General features: G+C 45.2%; 1 protein-coding gene across 3 annotated transcripts in view; it reads left to right on the forward strand.

The window, feature by feature from the left end:
- The first annotated feature begins 4,994 nt into the window (after positions 1–4,994).
- GALNT6 (polypeptide N-acetylgalactosaminyltransferase 6) overlaps positions 4,995–13,833 on the forward strand; it is a 62,519-nt gene continuing 53,680 nt past the window's right edge. The window contains exon 1 of one of the 3 annotated variants that reach the window (XM_082205678.1): positions 4,995–5,101. The gene's annotated coding sequence lies outside the window, so the exon portion shown is untranslated. Of the gene's footprint in view, positions 5,102–8,238; positions 8,376–13,833 lie in introns of those variants that run through there. The other 2 variants (XM_082205677.1, XM_082205679.1) reach the window with 2 other exon arrangements.

Raw genomic sequence — 13,833 nt, forward strand, 5'->3', positions numbered from 1 at the left:
CTTCTCCTTCATGTCAGACAGCAAGATGGCTTGAGCTGGCCTTTGCACCTCTGCCTTTAACAGAAGCCTGAGACACAGAAAATGGTGGGTGAGCAGGGGGGGTAAGCATAAACACTGCTTGTGACTGCAGGCTGAGGGCACTTCTAGACGGCCTATTTTGCGCGGGTGAGAATCAGTCACTTACCAGCACGTTCAGGTTGCAGAACTATAATTGATTGGGAAGTCTTGTGCAACAAACCTGCTTCCCTCACAGATCAGACTTTTTGCACTAAGGAAATGGGGGGGTTGCAGTGGAAAGTGTGGAATAACACTTGCTTTGGCACAACATCATCCAACCCCCACTACAACTTGGAATATATGCTCATGAAGCAGCCATCATCACCTAATCTCCCTGAAAACCAGTCAGGATACTTTAAGAACAGGTCACCTGGAAGGGCCTGGAGCTGTTGTTAAAGGCACAACAACAGGAGACAGCACCCGTGAATAAAGGGTTCGCAACTGTAGCCAACAGTAATTAGAATTTTGCAACCTAGGAACCGCAGAAACTAAAGGAATGTAGCAGGAATGTGTTTGTTTTTTAAACTTCCTTTTAAAGAAGACTTTTGGTTTGCATATGGTTGGGTTTTTTGTATCGGTTTTAATCTGCTGATTTAGAATAATGTTTCCTCTTGCTGGTGGTTTATTTTGGGGGGGTTTGTTTGTTTGTTTGTTTGTTTGTTTGTTTGTTTGTTTTTGTTTCAATGTTTCTCTAACTAGTGCATGGGTAGGCAAACTGGGGCTGAATCCAGCCCAATTGCCTTCTCAATCCGGCCCGCGGACAGTCCGGGAATCAGCATGTTTTTACATGAGTAGAATGTGTCCTTTTATTTAAAATGCATCTCTGGGGTATTTGTGGGGCCTGCCTGGTGTTTTTACATGAGTAGAATTGTGCTTTTATTTAAAATGCATCTCTGGGGTATTTGTGGGGCATAGGAATTTATTTTTCCCAAAAAAAAATATAGTCCGGCCCCCCACAAGGTCTGAGGGACAGTGGACCGGCCCCCTGCTGAAAAAGTTTGCTGACCCCTGAACTAGTGCTTTAAAACTATTAAACTATGTTGTTTGCTGCCTTGAGGTTCTTTTTTTTTCAATAAGGAAAGGGGGGGATGTTGGTATGTGTGGCGATCACACACAGGGCCCCCGGACGTTTGACGGTCTATTGACCCTGTGCCGCCACTGCGATTGCTTTTTCCGCTGCCACCACCCCGTATCTCACGGGGACACACGGAGTCCAGTCAGTTGTTAACATAAACAAAGAATCGAGTTTATTTTTAAATGCAGGAACAAGCTTATGGTTTCAGTTAGTTTTTCTTGACACTTAATCTTAGTTCCTAACAACTTCAAACTGATTATTCCCAACTATCTGTCTGACTCCACCTCACATTTCCTCTCACTCTCTCACAATACAACTCTACCAACCCACACCTAAACCTCCCTCTTCCTTCTTCAACTCCCAAACCTCAACTCTCTACTCAACTCAACTCTCTACTCAACTCAACTTACCGTATTTTTCGCTCTATAACACGCACCAGACCATAACACGCACGTAGTTTTTAGAGGAGGAAAACAAGAAAAAAAAATTCTAAACGAAATAGTGGATATATGATTTTTGTGGTTCATGCTGTGGCCACAGACATGTGATCTGACAGTGAGTTTGGAGTAGCCCAATGCAAAAATCCTGAGGATCCATGTGGATCCATGCTTTGTAACCACGGAGGAGGGAAGGAAGGGGAACCATGGATCCTCTGCTCACGACTGCAGCAGATCCCCCCCGCCACCCGCAGGCATTCGCTCCATAACACGCACAGACTTTTCCCCTTACTTTCTAGGAGGAAAAAAGTGAGTGTTATGGTGCAAAAAATATGGTACTTTCAAAACCTCCCACTCTAATTTTTACTCCCCCCTTGCATTCTCACTGGCCAATCACATCGCACCTATTTTAACCCTTTCCTTATGACCCATCCTAGGAGGCAAACGCCACAGTCTGCAAATGCAAAGAAACACCGCTTCTTATACTAGGTTCGTGCAGAAGCTTCCTGAGATCCTAACAAACACACCGGGCATCACCCAACTCCAGTATCCCAGCTTCCCAATTGTCTTGCTCACCCCATTTAGGTTATACTTCCTTGGGAGCAGTGCTCCCATGCCAGCCACATCCTGCCTCTGAGTTTGTCCTGTTCCAGTTGCTCTGCCAAGTGAGGGGGGCGATGGGACTGGTTGGGTAGAAGGCAGAGCGGTCAACAGTAGGTGGAGCCAGAGTCAATGACAGTCTGAGCTAACTAATTCCAGCTTTCTCCTTGTCATCCTCCCTGCTGAGTTCTGCCAGGGCAACACTGACACTGAGGAGGAAGAAGCTGACAGCCGGGGCCACACCTTGGATTGATTGAATGTAAGAAAGGAGGCAGGCAGGTAGGGGCTGGCTGAGGTTGGTGGTCCATTTGCCCAAACGGATCGGTTCCCGCAGCCTGCTCCCTGGCAAAACAGCTCTGCTGGTGAAGTTTTCTGCTGGGACCTTTGTCGTGATGGTAGCATGTCTGGTGTTCCTTCTTCTTCTTCTTCTTCTTTTTGATACAATTTATTAATTTTATGATAACCAAAAACAAACAACAACAACAACAACAAAACCCTACAATCAAATGTTTAAACCATAAGTCTTAATTGACTTCCCTTCACTCCCCACCCCCTCCTGGTTCCATTATTTTATACTTGTTTATGCACGGCCATATGATCTTATACTCTTAATAATCCAATTTTAAAACCTTGTTCCTATTGTTACAAAGACTTCTAGAAGTTCGACTAATGTAGAAACCTGTACACAAAGCTTACATAATATGCATTCAACATTTCTCCTTTAAAAAATAAATAAATCCATATCCTTTTTCTTTCTTGGATTTCAAATTATTTAATATGTCCTGCATAGTTCAGTATTTTGTTTTGCCAATCTTCTTCTTCTTCTTTGCTGATGACTTCTTCGTTCTGGAGAGGTGGGCTGGTTTTGGCCTGGCATCCATTCTCAAATACAGGAGCCAAGTCTTTCACTCTATAGGGCCATCAAATCCTGTACCTCTCAATATCATAACTTCAATTTTTTTAAACAACAATCATTTTCCACATTCTCTTCAGGTCTTTATATGTCTTTTCCCAGGCCTTTTTTAATAATTTTACATTGCCACCACATATAATAACCTCTAATACTTTTTGCCCTCCCTGTTTCTTCTCTAACACAGTCAGAGCCTCCCAAATCATTTCACATGAGGTAACCTTTTTATCTGTCAAAGCCTCCCAAATCATTTCACATAAGATTCCGTTTTTGTCTTGGATCACTCTTACTTTAATTCCATCAAAGGATCATGCCTTAAATGTCTACAGCTCCCATCGAGCAGTAGATACAGTTGCAGTGTGGATTCACCGAAGGACCCAGTAAAATTAGCAAAGTTCCTTCAACAACAGGTGCCTGAAATCTGTTGCACCTGCAATCCAAAACACACTTCTTCTTCAAATAAACTGAAATGGGTCACCCATCGTCGGTGGAAGAAGATTGGAAGAAATTTAGAGACTATCTACAGAAATATTGTAAAATTAATGAATGTTAGAATGATGTTGGATAGAAATTAAGTGGTTTTCAGCTGTAATACTATAAGGGAATATGAAAAATGGATTATTAATAGGCAAAAATTTAACATTACAATATTTTAAGATTAAAGACTAGGATAAACAAAGAGGGTAAGGATTTGCTGAACCAACAAACTGAACTGGAATACAAAAAAGGGAGGCGTGAGGAGGTCTGGGAAATAAGCTAATGAAAAATAAGTAATGGAAAGAATGAGTTGTTTTTAACCATTTTTATTTTGTATTTTTGTATTTTTACTTTGTAATATTTTGAAAATCTTAATAAATATCTTATAAAAAGAAAAAAGAAATGGGTCACCCATCAGTGCTACCCCCGATCTGATGTTGATAAATAAGGAGACAGGCATGGGTAGAGCTTGGTAGACGCCCTCAGGAACCAGCTTCCCTTCTATGTGTGTAGTGCCATTTTAAAAAATGCTGAGATTTGTCTATTTTTGACTACACAAGTACCTACACACAAACACACACACCAGAGCAAGGGCCTGTTCAGTGGTATGAATGGCCTCAAGACTCTAAAAGGTCTCTCAAAATATTTATATTGCCGATCAGAAGGTCGGCAGGTCGAATCCCCATGACGGGGTGAGCTCCCGTTGCTCAGTCCCAGCTCCTGCCAACCTAGCAGTTCATCAAAGTGCAAGTAGATAAATAGGTACCGCTCCGGCAGGAAGGTAAACAACGTTTCTGTGCACTGCTCTGTTTCGCCAGAAGCGGCTTAGTCATGCTGGCCACATGACCCGGAAGCTGACTGCGGACAAACACCGGCTCCTTTGGCCTATAGAGTGAGTCGCCCGTGACTGGACTTAACGGTCCGGGTCCCTTTACCTTTACTGCTTATTTTCAAGGGGTTGCAGTTGTAGGTTTCAAATCCTTGGTTCCACGTGCTCCATTTCTGCATTAAACTAATAATAATAATAATAATAATAATAATAATAATTTATTTATATCCCGCCCTCCCCATCCAAAGCAGGGCTCAGAGCGGCTAACAACAATAAAAGTAACACAGCATTCTAAAACCAACTCATTCTAAAATTAATTCAGAAACAAATTAATGGCAACCATTGGGCTAGAGTTCTATGAGGATTACCAAAGGAGGAGGTCAGACTGTGCCTTGGCCACACCTCAAGAGGTGGGATATACGGGTAAATATTTTAGTCAGTAAACAAAAAGGATATCTTTACTGAAAACTCATGATGTGAAAACCAAAATTAAGATCGAGCCAAGCCACATAACGCAGCAGAACCCAGCCCAGAGGGAGGAAATGGGTGGAGAATCTCTCACAAACTCTGATCCTCTTCAAAGATTGTGGGCTGGGAGATTTGCCATGACAGCTGTGTCACCAGTCTAGACGGGGAACCAGTCACAAAGACGTAGAAGGAACTGGATGGTGATGGTGGAAAATGTTCTCCTTGCTTGTCTTCTCCTGCTCTGGAAGGTAGGGCTCAAACCAGTGGCTTAACACTTGGAAAAACTTTCTGACAGCAAGAGCTGTTTGGCAGTGGAATAAGAGGTGGTGGATTCTCCTTCCTTGGTTTTTTTTTATTATTATTATCTTTTATTTCCAAAACCGAAAAAAGAAAAATTACAAACATCAAATTCAACATCCATATTCATTTTCTAACTTAAAGCTATTACATAATTAACTAAATTATAATATACCTAATTAATCTAAATTTCTCTTTGCTGTATACAAATACAACACAGTTAGAAATTTTATATTAAAGCTTTTATATTATAAATAATATTTCAGATTCCCCTAAACACCCCGTTCCCCTTCACCCATGTGTGATCTTATTTTATTTTTACTTCTTCCGTCTTGTTGTGTTATTATAATTTAATCATTGTTCAGCTGATTCTTTTATTATTTCATTGCTTACCCCTGCACGTTTTACACATTATCTATTAATATTCCAGTTCCAGAACCATGTTTTTTCATATACTGTATTCCTTCACTCCCTCCCACTCTTTAATTATTCTCTGATTTGAATGGCCTCTAATAGTTGCTCTCATTTTTGCCATTTCCACAAACTCACAGAGTTTACTTTGCCATTCTAATAATGATGTATTTTCTCCTCCTTGGGGGCTTTTAAGCAGAGGTTGGATGGACATCTGTCATGGATGCTTTAGCTGAGATTCCTGCATTGCTGGCAGTTGGACTAGATGACCCTTGGGTCCCTTCCAGCTCTATGATGCTGTTACTCTAAGCTTGCAGAAGGCGCTCTATATTTTCACACTTTCCCTTCACTCCAGTAACAGCTGCTTCTTGTCTACAAACATCCACACCAGGTCCAGTACTTTTGCTGTTGTTTAGTCGTTTAGTCATGTCCGACTCTTCGTGACCCCATGGACCAGAGCACACCAGGCACTCCTGTCTTCTACTGCCTCCCGCAGTTTGGTCAAACTCATGCTGGTAGCTTCAAGAACACTATCCAACCATCTCGTCCTCTGTCGTCCCCTTCTCCTTGTGCCCTCCATCTTTCCCAACATCAGGGTCTTTTCCAGGGAGTCTTCTCTTCTCATGAGGTGGCCAAAGTATTGGAGCCTCAGCTTCAGGATCTATCCTTCCAGTGAGTACTCAGGGCTGATTTCCTTCAGAACAGATAGGTTTGACCTTCTTGCAGCCCATGGGACTCTCAAGTGTCTCCTCCAGCACCAGAATTCAAAAGCATCCATTCTTCGGCGATCAGCCTTCTTTATGGTCCAGCTCTCACTTCCATACATCTCTACTGGGAAAACCATAGCTTTTACTATACGGACCTTTGATGTCTCTACTTTTAAAGATGCTGTCCAGTACTTAAAAGGTCTCTAATGCCGTTCACATTTGCACAGAAGGGGAATCTGCCATTTCAGGGCCAGGCCCATATGACTGATATATGCAAAGCTGGTTTCCCCCAACGCTTACGATTCCATATCTGATTCACAGTCAGCCCGGCCTCTGCAGAGCTTTTTACAGCAACCCAACGAATTATTCTTAGACACTGAGAAGCAATAATGAGTGGCTAGGCAACCTTTTCTGTTTGGCTGCCACGGGGCTGGTGATCATCCATTCACCCTTTTCCAAAGCCAGTTTGAGCTGCCTAAGGATAGGTAGCAAGATACAGAGTTGGCGTTTGTTCTGTCGTTTCCTGGTCTCACCATTTAGTGGTTCAACACAGCGCCTCACAACGTTGTGTCTGCAGCTATGCAAATCTGCGCAGACACTTCTTGAAAACTCAAAATGGGTTTTTTTATAAAAAATGGTTTTGATCTGACGTTTTCAGCAGTGTACAGTTCTGAAAAGGTTGTGGTGAAGTCTAACTGGCGGCAAGCATGCTTCTCCTTTATCTCCACTGTCTCCTTTATTGGTTTTGGTTCCTTTCCCGTCTCACTGCATCACGTGGAGTGCTCACAATTTGAATCATGTGTCTGGGTAAGCTGTATTAGATCATTGCAGGAACCACAAACCCTCTTGTTGGAGTTTTGAAACAAAGCAGCTTTTTTTTGGGGGGGGGAGACTGTAAGCTTTCATGGATTAGGGCCCATTTCATCAGGTGTGTTATCTATCATTTGACCACGAGGACTATCTAGTCCAGCCCCCTGGAATGCAGGAATCTTTTGCCCAACACGGGGCTTGAACTCTGAGTCTCATGCTCTACGAGATCCCAACTAAAGAAGAATGGCAACTTAAAGAAGGTGGAATATGCACAGCTTGCAGACCTAACATACAGAACAAGAGAACAAGAAGAACATACATTTAAAGAAGACTGGAAAATGTTCATTGACTATATGGGGGTGGGAATTGTGTGCACATGAAAACGTAGGCAGCATTAAGAAAAATTCAACAGTGCAAACAAGTTTTGTAGGACGTAATAATGGAACACTGAATGGTTTCCTTTATGTAAAATATGCACAGATTTATGATATGCAAAATGAACCATGGAAAGAGAAGAAGGGAAGTCATTGACATTTTTTTAAAAAATCATTTTTATTGATTTTCCAATAAAAACAGCCAATCAACATATCCACATCATAATCCAATCAAAAACAAGAAATTAAAATTTAAAAAGACCAAATTGTAATCCAAATTGTATTTATTAATTTTTTGGGGCTCCCTATAGTCTGGACCTCTGAAGCGTATCTCCAAATCTTCTAAAGTGTGAAACAAAAAATTATATACATATACACAGTGCTTTTTCCGGGGGAACACAGGGGTACGCACACCCCTAAACATTTTGTGAATCTAAGTTTGGCCTCATTGAGGGGCAGTATTTCAATAGGAGGAGGAAAATGAGAGTGCCCCTAAATATTTTTTTATATAAAGAGTCTCATGCTCTACCGATGATGGAGCCTGCTTCTTCTCAACCTCACTCAGCAATGAAGCGGGACCGAAGTGTGCCCAATGCCTGCTGCTTCCTGCCTTGCCCGGGGTTGGACTAGATGACCCCTGCGGCTCCCTCCCAACTTGGCGCTTCCGGGCGCTAGGACCCAACGTGCGAGGCGCCCGGCTGGGGGCGCGCCGGCCCTAGGACCCAGCGGCAGCGCCGCTCCGAGATACACCTGTGCCTGGGGCGGCGGAGTTTCCCGCTGGCTCGCCCGGGGTCGGCGGCAGGTGAGAAGTCCGGCGGGCGGGACCCGCCTCCTCCGGGCTCCACCTGCGCCAGAGCGGAGGCTGCCCCGCAGTCGCGGCCAGAGAGCGCGCCGACCTCCGCGCCGAGGTGGTCCCGGGCGAGGTGAGTCTCGCAGCCTCTCCGCCTTTGTGCTTCGGACTCCGGGAATCGGGGCGCGGACCCACTTTTTCTGGGACTGGGGAGCCGCTGGGCTGGGCTCCTTCCTTGGCCAGGTGGGGGCAGGCGCGCGTCCGTCCCCCCCATCCTTGGTGGCTTTCCCGTTTGAGGAGGAAGCGCATTTGGGGACAGGGTCCCGTGGGGTGGATGCTGAAGGCGTGGGGGGCTTCCCCCTGGAGTTGGGGTGAATTCGTGGCTATCCCCCCCAAAAAAGATTAATTTTTTTGCTTCAACCTGTGATATAAATATACATTAGAAGGCTTTAATATTTTCCCTCTTTTTGCAAATCTCGTTTTAACCCCTGGCGATCCAAATACAGAGGAGGGGGCTTTATTTTTGTGTTTGTTAGTCCCGCTAAACTATTGCCTTGGGAAAGTTGGGGGGGGCGGGTCTGGTTGGGTTGCGTTGGAGGCGAGTTGAGAGATGGGACCAGGCTGCTTCAGATGTCCTCTTTCTGCGGCTTCTTCCTCCTGCCTGTCTTCTCCCTCCCATCCCTCCCTCCTCAAACTATCCTGAACAAATGGAAAGCGGGTTTTGCCACTGGGAGTAAATCACCTTACGATCCATTCACTTGTCAGTTCCTTCCAGCTCTTTCCACTGAAGGTCATGTGGGGTCGAATATTGCGCGCGGACTGACTTGAAGGAGGGGTGGCTTCTTATGGTGACACAGTCATCGCACTCGGGTCTCTGGTTCACAGGTCCGACAGGTTTTGAACCAATACCGAAACCTGCAAAACTTGCTTGATCGGGGCAGAGAGCGGGGATTGCTCCTGCGGATGTGGGTGTGAGTGTGCGCCACAGGAAGCGGCACTTTTTTCAAATCTCCTTCGACTCTGCCTAAAAGCAGACTCTGGTCTGCGTCTCTGTGATTTTGAAATGCTGCGGCTATCCTGCATTAACATCATTCACAAGTGCACCCAAATAACCCCCTGTGAGGTTCAAATGCTCATTTAGCATTGAAAATTTAGGCATGACAGCTTTTTGGAGTGTGTCAGCTTTGGGAAGGCTTGCAAGGTGCCCTTTATGTTGCAATGATGATCCCCATTCCATTGCATGCAACTTTATAGACCAGGAGTAGCCAAAGTCGTTCATTTCCACTGTTGTTGTTGTTGTTTAGTCGTGTCTGACTCTTTGTGACCCCATGGACCAGAGCATGCCAGGCACTCCTGTCTTCCACTGCCTTCCGTAGTTTGGTCAAACGCATGCTGGTAGCTTCGACAACACTGTCCAACCATCTCGTCCTCTGTCATCCCCTTCTCCTTGTGCCCTCCATCTTCCCCAACATCAGGGTCTTTTCCAGGGAGTCTTCTCTTCTCATGAGGTGGCCAGAGTCTTGGAGCCTCAGCTTCAGGATCTGTCCTTCCAGTGAGCGCTCAGGGCTGATTTCCTTCAGAATGGAGAGGTTTGATCTTCTTGCAGTCCATGGGACTCTCAAGAGTCTCCTCCAGCACCATAATTCAAAAGCATCAATTCTTCAGCGATCAGCCTTCTTTATGGTTCTTGGACTCCAACTCCCATCATCCTTGGCTATTGGCCCTGCTGGCTGCTGCAGCTGATTGGAATTGGAGATGCAGCAATGCTCTAAGCTCCACCCGCAGTTGTTGTTGTAGTTACTCCTATTACTAAAGAGAGACAGGGAAAAGCAAATCTCGGAATGGACTTTCTCCAGAGGTGGTGGACTCTCCTTCCTTGGAGGTTTTCAAGCAGAGGTTTTTAAGAACATCTGTTTTGGGTGCTTTAGTTGAGACTTCTGCATTGCAGAGAGTTGGTCTGGTTTACTCTTGTGGTCCCTTCCAATTCTGTGGTTCTAACGGTAGTGAAAAGAGTATGTTCAACAATGTATATAGTAAGGGAGGTTGTATTATCCATATTGCAAGGGGGGGTGAGAGATGTTTGTTGGAGACTACCTAGTCCATGAGTAGGCAAACTGGGGCTGGATCCGGCCCAATTGCCTTCTAAATCCAGCCCACGGACGGTCCAGGAATCAGTGTGTTTTTACATGAGTAGACTGTGTCCTTTTATTTAAAATGCATCTCTGGGTTATTTGTGGGGTCTGCCTGCTGTTTTTACATGAGTAGAATGTGTGCTTTTATTAAAATGCATCTCTGGGTTATTTGTGGGGCATAGGATTATTTTTTTTCAAAATATAGTCCAGCCCCCCACAACGTCTGAGGGACAGTGGACCGGCCCATGGCTGAAAAAGTTTGCTGACCCCTGAGAGTGGGTTGATAATGTAGGCAACAGTTTAATCAGGGACATCTGTGTCCACAGCTTAGACTTTCAGTACAGTTTAGTTGCTTTGGACAATTTAGCACAAATGTCTAGGGAACTTATTGTATCCATTTGAAAGATTGGATTGGCAGACACCACAATCCCACCACCACCAAACAACAAAAATAAAACTACAATTAGGGAAAGATTAGTTGCTGCAGTCATGCCACTGATGTTTCTCTTTTGAGATGCGACTTGCCCAGTCAACCCAAACCCCTGTCACAAGTTGGGACCATTTGCAATCCCACTCCCCCCCCCCCCCGTGAAAAGTATGCCCATGTCAAGAGAATGATTCAACATGTGCTCAGATCGTGGGTCATTTTTTGTCTGCAACACAGGGCAGCACTCACAAGATGGCAAAAGTGACAGTGATTACACTCATCTTCTGATGAGGAAAAAAATCTCGGTTGTCCAGTTTCTCTGCAGACAACTTGACATGCAAAGTCGGCACCTATGCATGTATGCACTAAGTCTGCAATCAGATTATACCACTACATTACTGACCTTCCCCAACCTAGTGCCCTTTAGATGTTCTGCACTACAACTCCCATCAGCTTCAGCCACTGTGGACCAAAGATTAAAGATGATGGGAGCTGTAGTCCCATGACCTGTGGAGGGCCACAGGCTATACTTGACTTTCTTTTTTTAAAAAAATGCAAACAAAAATTGCTTAGGGGGACAATGGCACCACAATATGTCTTCAGTAAGTAGTGCATTGCAAAGCTGCATTCGTTTTCATTTCCTCCCCCTTCCCCCTCCCCAACGTTGCCTAAAGGTAGGTGAGCTGCTGCCACTCAGCTGAGCAGTTGTCCCTTCCAGCCAGCCTCATCTCAAGCATTTTTTCTGGAAACACTGAGTATCATTACCTCCATCGCACTGTAAGAACCAATGGACTTCCATCGTTCTAGCAGATTTATTTACGTGTACGCAGATGTTGGGACACGGGTGGTGCTGTGGGTTAAGCCACAGAGCCTAGGGCTTGCCGATCAGAAGGTCGGCGGTTCGAATCCCCGCTACGGGGTGAGCTCGGTCCCTGCTCCTGCCAACCTAGCAGTTCGAAACCATGTCAAAGTGCAAGTAGATAAATAGGTACCGCTCCAGCGGGAAGGTAAACGGCGCTTTCGTGCACTGCTCTGGTTTGCCAGAAGTGGCTTAGTCATGCTGGCCACATGACCCGGAAGCTGTACGCCAGCTCCCTCGGCCAGTAAAGCGAGATGAGTGCCACAACCCCAGAGTCGGTCACGACTTTACCTTTATGCAGATGTTACAGGTGGATGAGAAGTCTGTGGGTAATATGATGTGCAGCTACCGCAAATGAAAAGCAGTAGATCAAAACTCATTGTTACACTTTTGTCTGGAGGTCAACATAAGGTTGTGGGGCAAGACTTCAGTCATCCAGAGCCCCACTCAGTAGTATGAGCAAGAGGGCTCCAAATGTTGGAGGATTATCACAATTTGAAGTAATGCACATTGCCATCTAAGGTGTTCACCCAGCCACCCATCAACACCATTCAGTCCAGAGTCTAAAATAGCAAAACTGAATAGCAAAATTGCATGTGTTACAGAGGCTTTGTGGGGGGGGGGGGTGTCAAACTTACATTTCCAGAAATGCTGCAATTCCTCAATGAGCAAATGAAACTCCAGAATTCTACACTGTACTTGGGGGAAAGATCCATTGAGTTCAATGGGACTTGCTTCTGAGTAAATGTGCATAGGATCAGGCTCCACACTGGTTTCTTTTAATGCAGCAGTGATCTTGTTGAAGGCCAGTGCACACCTTTTATACAGGTGGTGCCGTTGTTGTGAGAGTAAACCATTTTTATTTTATTTTTTTAAAGGATTACCTCGTGCTCTTTTCCCTCAGATGGAGGGAAAGTGGGGGATTTAAAGTACAATCCTGTGCCCATCTGCTCTGTGGTAAATCCTGTCAGATGGAGTTTATTCTCAGGAAAGCGCCTATAAAGATTGCATCTTTAAAGTCTAGTTCAAATGAAGGGTTAATTTCTGTGCCAGCTAGACAGCCCTGCATGGAAAGGTTAGCAGCTGCTTGAAAGATAACAGCCTTTCTTGCCACAGAGTTAACTGATGCAAGACTAAACTTGCTAGATCGCTTACCTTTTCTTAAAAAAAAAAAAAAAATTGGCTGATAGTTAGCAGTAACTCAAGGGGACAGCAGTGTGAACAGCAAGAAACATTTGAAAGCATCATCACCTGTGGGCTTTGATCAAAACCGTGGTTTTCATCTTAAATAGAAATATGTGTGATTTCAAGTGGGGACTATTAGTGGGGGGGGGGGGTTCCAGAATCCCCACGACTGGGTGAGCTCCCATTGCTTTGTCCCAGCTCCTGCCCACCTAGCAGTTTGAAAGCACATCAAGTGCAAGTAGATAAATAGGTACCACTCAAGCGGGAAGGTAAACGGCGTTTCCGTGCCCTGCTCTGGTTCGCCAGAGGCGGCTTAGTCATGCTGGCCACATGACCTGGAAGCTGTACACCGGCTCCCTCGGCCAATAAAGCGAGATGAGCGCCGCAACCCCAGAGTCATCCGTGACTGAACCTAACAGTCAGGGATCCCTTTACCTTTACTCTTTTTTAAAGCAAAGTAAAGGGGTTGAGGAGGATTAACAGCGCAGATGCACAGAAGATCCCTCTCCAGGTGCCCCTTTTATTGCACATTCCTGAAGATTTGTGCTCATGACGGTGTCAGGGCAGTTTCACCCAATCCCACCCATTTGCAATACTGTACTATTTGCACCTGCAAAAGTTTTGAGGGCAATCTTGCTGCCTCATTTCCAATCAGTGAATGTCTGGTAACTTCCTGCTCCAGCTCCGTAAACTTTTCATACCACAAGCGTTCCAGGGTGATGGTGGAAGTGCCCTGCTTTTGTGGCACTGTAGCCTCTCCGGAAAACAATAATGTACCGGCTCTGGGGAAGCATTTCAGAACAACTTATAAGCCAGAATAAAGGTAAAGGGACCCCTGACCATTAGGTCCAGTCACGAACGACTCTGGGGTTGCAGCGCTCATCTTGCTTTATTGGCCAAGGGAGCCGGCGTACAGCTTCCGGGTCATGTGGCCAGCATGACTAAGCCGCTTCCGGCGAACCAGAGCAGCGCACAGAAACGCCATTTA

The sequence above is a fragment of the Podarcis vaucheri genome (genome assembly GCF_965113315.1).
Source record: "Podarcis vaucheri genome assembly, chromosome: 2".
Classification (NCBI taxonomy): Eukaryota; Metazoa; Chordata; class Lepidosauria; order Squamata; family Lacertidae; genus Podarcis; species Podarcis vaucheri.